Here is a 10,869-nt window from a genome sequence, read left to right on the forward strand (position 1 = left end):
CTTACCATGGTGGAGCTTTTAAAATCTCATGGAGGCTTGTCTTTTGTAAGTTCACATTTCTCTTAAAAGAAGGAAACACGAAAACTTTTTTTCCCCTCGGTACTTATTGGTTTGCTTGTTAATACTTTTTGGTCTTGTCAAGTCATTATTTTTATCAGGGCCTATATTTTGCAGGGTGACATATGTTTCTACGTACTAGTCGATGAGCCTCACTAAAGGAGGTTAAGGTGGGCAATAAGCTGCAATTTGCTAATTCATTTATTTAATTTGCTTAATAATGTGTACCTTTTATTTTCAACCATTTACTTAGTAGCTTGATCTTTATGAATCTTCGCAAACTGAACCTTTTGCTAGTTGCTGGTTAGTTGCTTTTATGACTTTTGTGGATCTTTATTTCTAATCATTGATGATAGAATATCAAAATGGGAACAATTTTGAACAAAAGCCTGTTGCTCCTCCACTGCCTAACATTGTATAAGTGTTATGAAAACTTTGGTATGTTTTTATATTTTGTGGATTGCTAAAATTATTGGATTTCACCGTGTTGGATTAAATAATTTAACTTAGGATGTTTCTCTTTTATTTTTTTTTTGAGTAAAATACATTGACTACCGCTCTATTGTACTTAAATTACAGAAACTTTCCTTCTATTTTGAAAACATATATAAACTTCCCTTCAAATTAAAATATATGTTACACAAACCTTCTTTATATTTTTAAGATTCAATTTCTATCCATCCAACAGTTAGTTGACCGTTAAATTTGACTTTTAAATTTTTATTTTAACCAAAATATCCTTCTTTAACATAATGTTATTTAAACATTTATATTTATAAAAAATAATTTTTCATCCAACAAAAAATAATTGTAATACATGTATTCTCAAAAATTTTAATATGTAATAAAATTTTTAATTTCAATTATATTATAGAATTATATAATTTTAGTTTCTCATGAAATATTAAAACTTAAGATTTTTTTTAAATGGCTAGAAAATATTTTGAATGCTTATTTTCTTATCACATAATATAAATTATGCGAGTTTGGAAAGTTATATAAATCATTTAAATTTATGTTTGTATTAACAAAATTACTTAATTTTTTGGCCCAATATAGTAAAAACATTAAACAAACAACAATTTTCAAAAATAAAAAAAATAAAATCAAGGTAAAAGAGAAAATCTTAAATTCTTCAGTATAGTTTTAACCAAGGTTTTGGGATTTAGTATCATGAAGGGTAATTTAGCAAATAGAAAGTGTTTCAATATAAATTTGAATTAAAAATTTTTTTTTGAAATATTCTTAATGGAGTTAACAGTTTGGATTTAAGTATATGTTTTCAAAATAGATGGAAGATCTGTGTAATTAAAATAAAATATAAGGGAGGTTATAGTATTTTACTCTCTCTTTTTTTACTTAATTAAGCTAATTAGGATGTTATAGTTGACATTAATTATTTTGACTCTTATGATTGTGGATTCTATTTGTATGGAATCATATACTGCAATCTATTTTGGTTCTGTTTCATATGCTTTCTACAATTGCATGTTGTAATAAAAATTGACAATACAAATAATTTCACATTTTCTTTAAAAAGATTATTTTTGTCTATTCTAGTATGAACAGATGAAATCGGCCCTTATATTCATCTATTCATTACAGAACAAACGAAAATAATGCACCTATGTTAGTCCATTCACACTAGGACAAAGGAGTATAGTCTGCTTTATTCATCTATTTTGGCCTGAACAGATAGATATATATATATATGTATATATATGCACTATTTTCATTTGTTATGCCCTCAACATATGAATATAGTGACCATTTTTCTTCTGATGGAAACAGAAGAATAAATGCTACTATCTATGTCTTCTTTATCAATGTCTCCTTCTAAACAAACAAAAAAAAAGCCTCCGAAATAGATGAAAATGGACATTTGTCAATATTGTTTTCTCTTCAAATGAATTAATATAAAAGAACTTATTGGAAGTAATAGTTTACTTCCAGCTACACATATGTACCAATTCCTTGTAGAAGCAGATTGGAATTGGTGCTCAAATTTTGTGGGTTGGGGGGGGGGAGAGAAAAACTCCCTCTATCACCGAGAACTCTAGAGTTATTAAGCACCTTAGGGTGCACATGGACAAGGTTGGACAAGGCTCCGACCCAATACCTAGCTCGAAATGTGAACGAGCTGTATTTTGCAGCCCATTGCCTGGCCCTACCTATAAAAGCCCTAACCATTTTAGATTGGGTATGGCAGGCTTTCTAAATATCTCCTTAAATCCTATGAGAAATAATCTTCATTTATACCTAAAACATATATTTCATAATTTCACATTTCCACACATTGAAATATTCTAGAATAAATCTTAACAAATATCTATATCTCAAGAATTAAACAACATCCACAATCAATTATTCAATTAAAAACAAGGCAACTCTCATGATTGTAATTAAAGCCTTAAAATTCAAATAGTTTGCATCAATAACCTCCACCGTACACAAATTGAGAAAAGGATAAAACATCTAAAAAATAAAAAAAAGAAAAAGAAAACACTTGGAGATATTCCATAAACTAATGGGGATGATGATGTAATTGAAGCTTTATCATCCATTTAAGCTGCAAACAATATTACATTTAAGTTGCAAATATTATATAATTCAAGGGACAATGTTTTAAAGATATATCAATACACAAAACTATTTTTGGCCGTCAACAACTTGAAAAATAAGACAATAAAAAAGAAGACAATTGTATTAGTATTTGATACAAAAATACCTATACAGAGCACAATTCCTAACAGACCATTTGATACAATGAAGGTGTTAGTTCTAGCAAACAACAATCTTAATATAAACACTAAAGTTCTTCCTTTGACTCAAAATAGAAAAATAAGGCATCAGCTACAGCAGAGGCCTATATTACTAGCCATAATTCACAAGCCTTATTCAACTTATTTGTAAGAAAAGCTCCTGACTTTGACTCAAAAGAAGAATTTTGTGCTCACTCGAATGATTTCTATCCATTACCTTCCAATTTTTAATTCAAGCTTCAAAACTAATTTATTATTGTCATCGATATAATTAATTATTAGCACCCAAAACTATTAAAAAGAAATAGAAAGAAATATAGACCTGAGACAAAATTGATGAGAGACGGAAAGAGTAACTGAAACAAGAGTGGCATGCTGAGATTGAGAAGGAATTAAGGAGGAGAGATGGACAAGATGGACAATGACAGACGAAATAGATGAGATTTGATAGTGTGCACTTGCGCTGACTCGTTCCCCACCTAAGACAGGATAGACGATGGACAAGAGATGGAGTAAGTAATTGAAAGCATAAACTGAATGAGAGATGGAGATTGCAGAGACATAGGGATAGAGGAGCGAGTCGCCACTATCACTGGAGAGTGGATACCTGGAGTGAGCGGTGAACGAAAGAACAAGAGGCTCAGAGTCAGAGGGCCTAGGACAAATGGGAAGAAATAGGAAAATGACACCGAGATCCTATGGAAGATAAAATACCACAAAAAGGTCCCTTCAACCTTGCTAATTGCACTAGAGTCCCAAAAGGACTTAAGCGCATTAATGAAAAAGGTGAGTTGACACATATGCCCCTAAGAAAAGACATGAAACTCTATAGAATTGATTTCCCATATCTTGTTCCTTGATTTCCTCCCTCAGAAAGAAAAGCTTGCTATAAAGAAAGCAAAGTTGCGGAGCGTCCTCCCCATCATAATTATTCAAGGCAAAGCACCTTTTGTCTTTATCATCATGGCCAATTTTGAGGTTTGAAACTTTCTTTCCTCTCATCTCCTAAAAAATTGTGGTTGGCAAATTGGGTTTATAGAAAATTGCTCGGCCCTTTAGTTAATGAAAAGCTTCCATTTTTTGTCTGCTATAAACAAGGCAAGCAATACAAAGATTAGTTTTTGGTTTGGTTTATGTTAGTGATTATCATTATGGGTGGGTAGAGTGATTATGAGTACTTTGTTTTTTAGTATATTTTAGGTGGTTTGATTGTGGGTTTGCTCTATTTGGACATGGTCTAGTAGGAATAGACGAAAAGGATAAAGCTTGTTAATGTTTCCTGTATTAATTATTAATGTCTATACCCTAAGTTGTTATATGTTACTCATCAACTTCCTTTGTGCAAAATGTGTTGTTGACCATTGGAGCATCACTTGTCATTAAAGCTACTAATAATTGTCGAGAGTGGCAGCTTAAATTGTCAACACAATCCCATGTTTAAAAAACAGGACCGGACCGGCCGGTTTAGATAGGAAAACGGTGAACCAGCCACTTGTCCAGTCTAGTTCATACTTTGAACCGGAAATTTTTTTGACCCAGAGCAAACCTATTTGAACCATAGTGACTCAATAATAACCCAGCTAACTCACTGGGTTAGATGGATTAACTGGGTCACTCTTTTTTCAAAAATAAAAACTAAAAATTGGAAGCTTCAAGAGAGAAAAAATAGAAGAGAAGGAGGCCAGAGGAAGAGACCAGATCTAAAAGAGATAGCGATGAGGAGGAGGAAGGATGGATAAAATGGTAGGAAAGAGGAAAGTAACTTGCCGAACTTTTCTTGGAAGCATAGAGCGCATACGCCAGGGTGTTGATTCTGCAACTATTATTGCTGCCATGTCCAACCTGTTTCTACTTAGAAGGAGGAGCCGAGAAGGAGAACAAATAACAAATATATTCAAACTTAAGAGAAAGAGGAACGAGAAGCAACGTTGTAGATATGGGAAAAAAAGTGAAGGGAAGAATGGCAAAAGTTTAAAATTTTGGCTAGAGTTCTAAGTCAAATCAAAACACTAGAGAGAGTTTTAAAAAAAAAAAAACATTGTATAGGCAGACTATATGCTGTAGACAGGCTTTAGCATAACTTTTTTCCTTCTTTTTCGTTCCTCAAAGCATTGATGTGATTATAAATTCTATACCTTTGAAGATAGTGGAGGGAAGCCCGGTTAAAAAGAAAATTAGGGAGAGCTGCTTTGGTGTAATACATACTATTTAATAAAACATTCTTAATGTTATTTTTATTAAAATATTTTTAATCAAATATTTTATACCAAGCAAAATATTTTTAATTTTAATAATTCAAGGATTGTAATGATGAATCATTTCAATATTATTGTATTTTGTTATTATTACAACTAAAGTATTATTATATTTCTTATTTTTTGGTTAGAAGCAATTATTATTATTGTTGTATTTCTTTATCTTCAATTAAATTGTATTATTTTAATATTACCGGTCTCATCCCGGGCTAACCTTGGTCTAAACCACTTACTCTTGAACTACTATTTCAATCAGTTTAGTATTCAGTTTGGTTTTTTGTTCCTTGACACAATCTAATCAGCGCTTTTGTTTTCATTCCAACATTTAATTAATCATATATTAAGTATACCATTTACAACAACAAGTGATATAAATAATAAATGTGTCTCTTTTCTTTTTTGCTCTAACTTTTGCCTGGTAGCACAGACAACACACTTTGTCACAATGCAAGTTGCTCCTATAATAACAAGTCACCATAGGCACCTCCAAACAATTGATCAATTTTGTACTAAATGACAAGTGATAGTGAAAATTAGCAGTACTTCAGCAACAATCTACATGGCAACAAATGATAATAAAAACATTTGTTCAAACTAAATTTATACATCTCACTTAAAAAAAACAGCTGATTAGCGACAGAAACAAATTCCGTCGCTAATTATTGATAGAATTTGGGACAGAAACAAATTCCATCGCTAATTTCTGACGGAAATTCCGTCGCTAATTTTTTCGACGGATTAGCGACAGAATTTTTCCGTCGCTAATATTAGCGACGGATTAGCGACGGAATTTCTGTTCGTCACTAAATTCCGTCGCTAATCCGTCGGAAAATCCGTCAGTAAATATTTAGCGACGGAATTTTTTCCGTCAGAAATTTCCATCGCTAATTCCGTCGCTAAATTGTTTGTCATAGAATTTTTGTCACTAATTCCGTCGCTAATTTTATTCCGTCGCAATTTCATCGCTAATCCGTCACTAATTTTAAATTTCGTTATTTTAAATTATAATCTTACAAAAATTATATTATAACAATTAAGAATATAATGATTTAAAAACATTTTTAATCTTACATTGGATATATATACAAGCAGGAGAATACTGTTTATCATAATCTATTCAAATTATTTAATTTTTTATATAGAATAATTTATTAGATTTTATTATAGTAGTTATTTTTTGAATAACAAGATTTTTTGACTAATTATAAATGATTTTCTTCAAATATATAAAACACATATAGATAATATAATATAATGTAATATAATACATATATCATTAAATTGTATATCTTATCAATGTTAATTAAAAAATAAATTTAAAAAATATTTATAAAAAATTATTTATGATTTAAAATTCAAGATTAGTGCGGTTAGAAATTAAAATTATATTAAAAATATTTTTTTAAGAATAAAAAATTATTTAAAAAATATTAAAAAATTACTTTTTCATTAAAATAGTTAGATTAAAATTATCATATAGTATATTTTTAGTTTTTAATAATATATATAATTGTTTGTGTAAAATAATATTATATATATATATATTTAATTTTACATAATAAGTCAACAGGTTCATTGCAGCTCAACTGGTAAAGCCGCACGCGCGCACAGAGGAGGTCCTGGGTTCGAGCCATGGAGAAGTCACTTTGAAGAGGAAATTATGTGGTGGCAACACGTGGCAGGCAAAGGTGATATGTGATGTGGCAGCAGAGGTGAGATGGCAGGTGAAGTGGCAGCACACGTGGCAGGCAGAGGTGAGGTAGTAGAGACACGTGGAGGTGGTCTCCAGTGATAACGTGGCAATTGGTAGAGGTGCCACGTGGCATTTTATTTTATTTTTTTAAAAAAATCGGGTTAGCGACAGAAAAATTCCGTCGCTAATTTTGCGACGAAAATTTCAGTCAAGAATTAGCGACGGATTATCGACGGAATTTTCCGTCGGTAATTAGCGACAAAATTTTCCATCGCTAATCCGTCGCTAATCAATTAGCGACAAAGGAATTAGCGACGGAACAAATTCCGTCGCTAATCCGTTTCCGTCGCTAGTCTGTCGCTAATTCCGTCGCTAAAAGCATGTTTTTTTGTAGTGTCTTGCTCCTCCTTAGTGCATATAATCTTCTCCATTATTTAAAAACTCCTCCCTGTATTAAAAAAAACAAATGCTTTCCATACACACTAGCCATCTTGAACATAAACCAATATGACACAGTTATAATTAACTAGTCAAGCACTTGTATTGACAATTATTGCGGCCTACATTGACAACATATTCCCCCATTCCGCAGTAAGGGTTTCTACCGACACCAACCTTCATCCTTTTCATCCATTCCCACTAAATCTTGCCCAAACATAGCAAACCCACCATTAGCCCATCCAAAATATATCCAAAAACAGAACACCCATAATCACCCTGCTTACCCATAATGAAACCCCAACTTAAATTACCAACACACACTAAACCAAAAACTAATCTTTGTATTGGTTTCCTTGTTTACAGCAAACAAAAAATGAAAGCTTTTCAACAACTAAAAGGTAGAGTGATTTTCTACAAACTCAATATGCCAACCACAAATTTTTAGGAGATAAGAGGAAAGAAAGTTTCAAACCTCAAAATTGGTCACAACGATAAAGACAGAAGGTGCTTGGACTTGACTAATTATGATAGGAAGGATACTCCACAACTTTGCTTCCTTTATAGCAAGCTTCTCTTTCTCATGAAGGAACTTAAAGAAGAAGACATTGGAAATCAATTCTACAGTGTTTCGTGTCTTTTAGTAGGAGCATGTGTGTCAACTAACCTTTTTCATTAATGCACTCAAGTCCCTTTGGAACTCTATTGCAATTAGCAAGTTTGAAGCAATATTTTGTTTTCCATGGGACTTTAGTGTCATTTTCCCAATAAATAATGACTGAAATATAGTATAAAAAATATATTAATATATGATATTATATTATATATGATCCCGTGATCTGTCCAGCCTGAAAGTGCCCACTTTTTTCAGGGTTGGCTTTTGTTGGACTACGTTGGGCAAATTTTTCTCAAGCTCAAGCAGGCACACTGGGCAACTGGGCATTATGAACACCCCTAAGAAGCAGTCAGGAATCTCTCATATTCCCTTCCCATCCTCCTCTGTACTCTTCCATCTTCTAATCATAATATCAGCATTTGAATGGTCCAGATTTAATATTATACAAAATATATTTTTTATTTTTTTTATTGTAGTGTTACATTATTCATATCAAATTTAGCCGTTATCTTTAATTCCATGTATATTGAAGTAGTCTTTTTGGTTTAATCAAGTTTCCTAAATACTTTTTCAATTTTAACACAAACTTATCTAATTTCGGGCTATATTATTCCCTATAGTTCCTTCAACAATGATGGCTCAGTCTTTGCCGAACTCCTCAATCTTTGCTTACGCTGATGGATCATGGAAAATCTGACCCACATAGAATATAAGGAGAATTGCACTTAGGGTGTGTTTGGTTCAGTGAAGGGAAAGGAATGGGAGGGATTTTAATGAAGGGGAGGGGAAGAGAAAGAAAGGGAGGGATTTTAATGTTATTTTGTTTGGTTCCGGAGGGGAGGAGAGGGACCATATTTTTATATGAGCTACTTTACGCTTATTATATTTTTATGTAATAAAATATTTCTATAAACAATTTGAAATACTTATTAATTTTATTGACTGGTGATATTTCCCGTTCCCAAGTGGCATTTCTACAAACTGAATCACAACGTGATACTTGTATTATTCTAGGGACATCGATTATGATGGCTACAGATGTGATTATGTTATCATTTTAAAAATTCAAGGAATTAGCAGTAATAAGAACTTTTTTTTTTGGCCAGTAAGATTAATATAAACACAAATAACCAAAGCCAATTCCATCATGATCTTTGACTAAGCCATAGGAATCATTCATTGCCAAGACAAAAAAGAAGGGCCAGAGAGATTCCAAATTTCATATCGACTTCAACTTATTCATCTTAGTTATACATTTCATGTAAATGTTTTTCCTCATCTAGCCTGCAAATAGCACTCCCCTTCATAAATTCCTACGGCCTTGACGTATAGCAATTGGACTTGGAAATAACGAATTGCAAATCAACTGCAAACAATCTCTCATCTTTCTTACAATTCACACATTGGTCATGAGTTAAAACGAGTTATCCTACTGTTATAAAAACCAAAATGAGTTATCCTACAAATCTGATTTTCATCATCTAACCCAGGTATATGCAAAACAATATACATAATTAACAAGTGCAGGGACCTCCATTGTTTTAAAAAATTATAACTCAAATCTCCACCCATCGCGAGTTTCTCTCACGTATAAAAGGGGGCACTTTGAATAGGAGAGTCTATGATTTTGATGACCAGTCGTTTGGGCTTCGGGATATCAAGTCTTCAATAGTAATTGAACTCCATAAGACTATCATCAACATCTGTTTTTCACACTTTTTCTCTCTTATGCTTTCTGTTTGTTTGTTTAAGCTAGTGCGATGGAATCGCATTTAACCTTTTTCCTAACCATTTTTATGCAACATAGAGGTCATTTACTCATTTACTGTCCTATTTAATTAAATTAGATAGCAATACGAAGAAAATGATAAACTTATTTAATCCCTCTAATATTCTTTATAGGATAGAAAATTGGGAGAATCTCAAATAAATCCAACCGAAATATCTAAATCCAAATTCAAACCTACACTTTTAACAAATTCTTAATTACGCCGTGAGGCCTAATTACAAATTTTTGAATATTATTAAATAACTAAAATGCCCTTCTTTAGTTAAAAAGAAAAATTGATTACTCCTCTAACCCTCCCAAATGTTCCCTCATTTTTATGATTATTTTTTAAGATGAAAAAATATAAGTAATTTTACCATGTTTAAAATTTATATATAAGTAGCCTTTAGATAAATATTTTTTTTATTCTTATCATCTACGTTTATTTTATTTATTAGCAATGTAAATTAAAACAACTTAATACTAAATATTTCTAGTGATTAAAATATTTTAAAAATTTAAAATAAATATTTATAACACGCAAAAAAATATTTATTTAAAGACTACTTATATTACAATTTAAAACGTTTTTATTAAAATATTTATTTGGTTTTAGTTATATATACAAAATTTCAAAAAGTGAAAAATTATGTATAAGTTTTTTTATCTAAATATAAATAATAAGAAAGGTGAACCATTTGGGAGGGATAAAATAATCAATTTCTATTTTTAATTAAAGAGGGACATTTTGGTCATTTAAAAATATTTAAAAATTCCTAATTAGGTCTCATATCCTGATTAGGAATTATTAAAAATGTATATTCTAATTTGAATTTAGATATTTTGGCTGGATAGTTGGAATTCTCCCTAGAAAATTTGTCTCCATCTTTTTAATAAGAAATTTTTTTACAAATATATCTACTACATTAATTTTTCCTCTAAAAAAAATGCTCTTAATTATTCTACATTTAAATAATTAGGTGAAAAGAAATTCAGAGATTGGGGTCTGGTAATTTTGTCAAAAAAATCATATAAATGGTTGATAAATTGATTGTAATGTACTAAACAAATTTTTAATTTTTTGCCAATGATTATTTATTAGGCTAACTATTTTTCACTTAGTCAATGCATGATTGGTTTCTTTTATTCCTGTTTACTCAAATAACTATTATCACTATGCATTATTTTCTTTATCTTATTAAACTTTTATGTTGCAAGTGAGAATAAGGATGAATCCTAGGCTTTTGAAATACATAGGCTTTTAAATTTATTTGAAGAGT

Source organism: Neltuma alba, unplaced genomic scaffold, assembly GCF_004799145.2.
Source record: "Neltuma alba isolate B1F8T4 unplaced genomic scaffold, ASM479914v2 tig00011088_pilon, whole genome shotgun sequence".
Taxonomy (NCBI): domain Eukaryota; kingdom Viridiplantae; phylum Streptophyta; class Magnoliopsida; order Fabales; family Fabaceae; genus Neltuma; species Neltuma alba.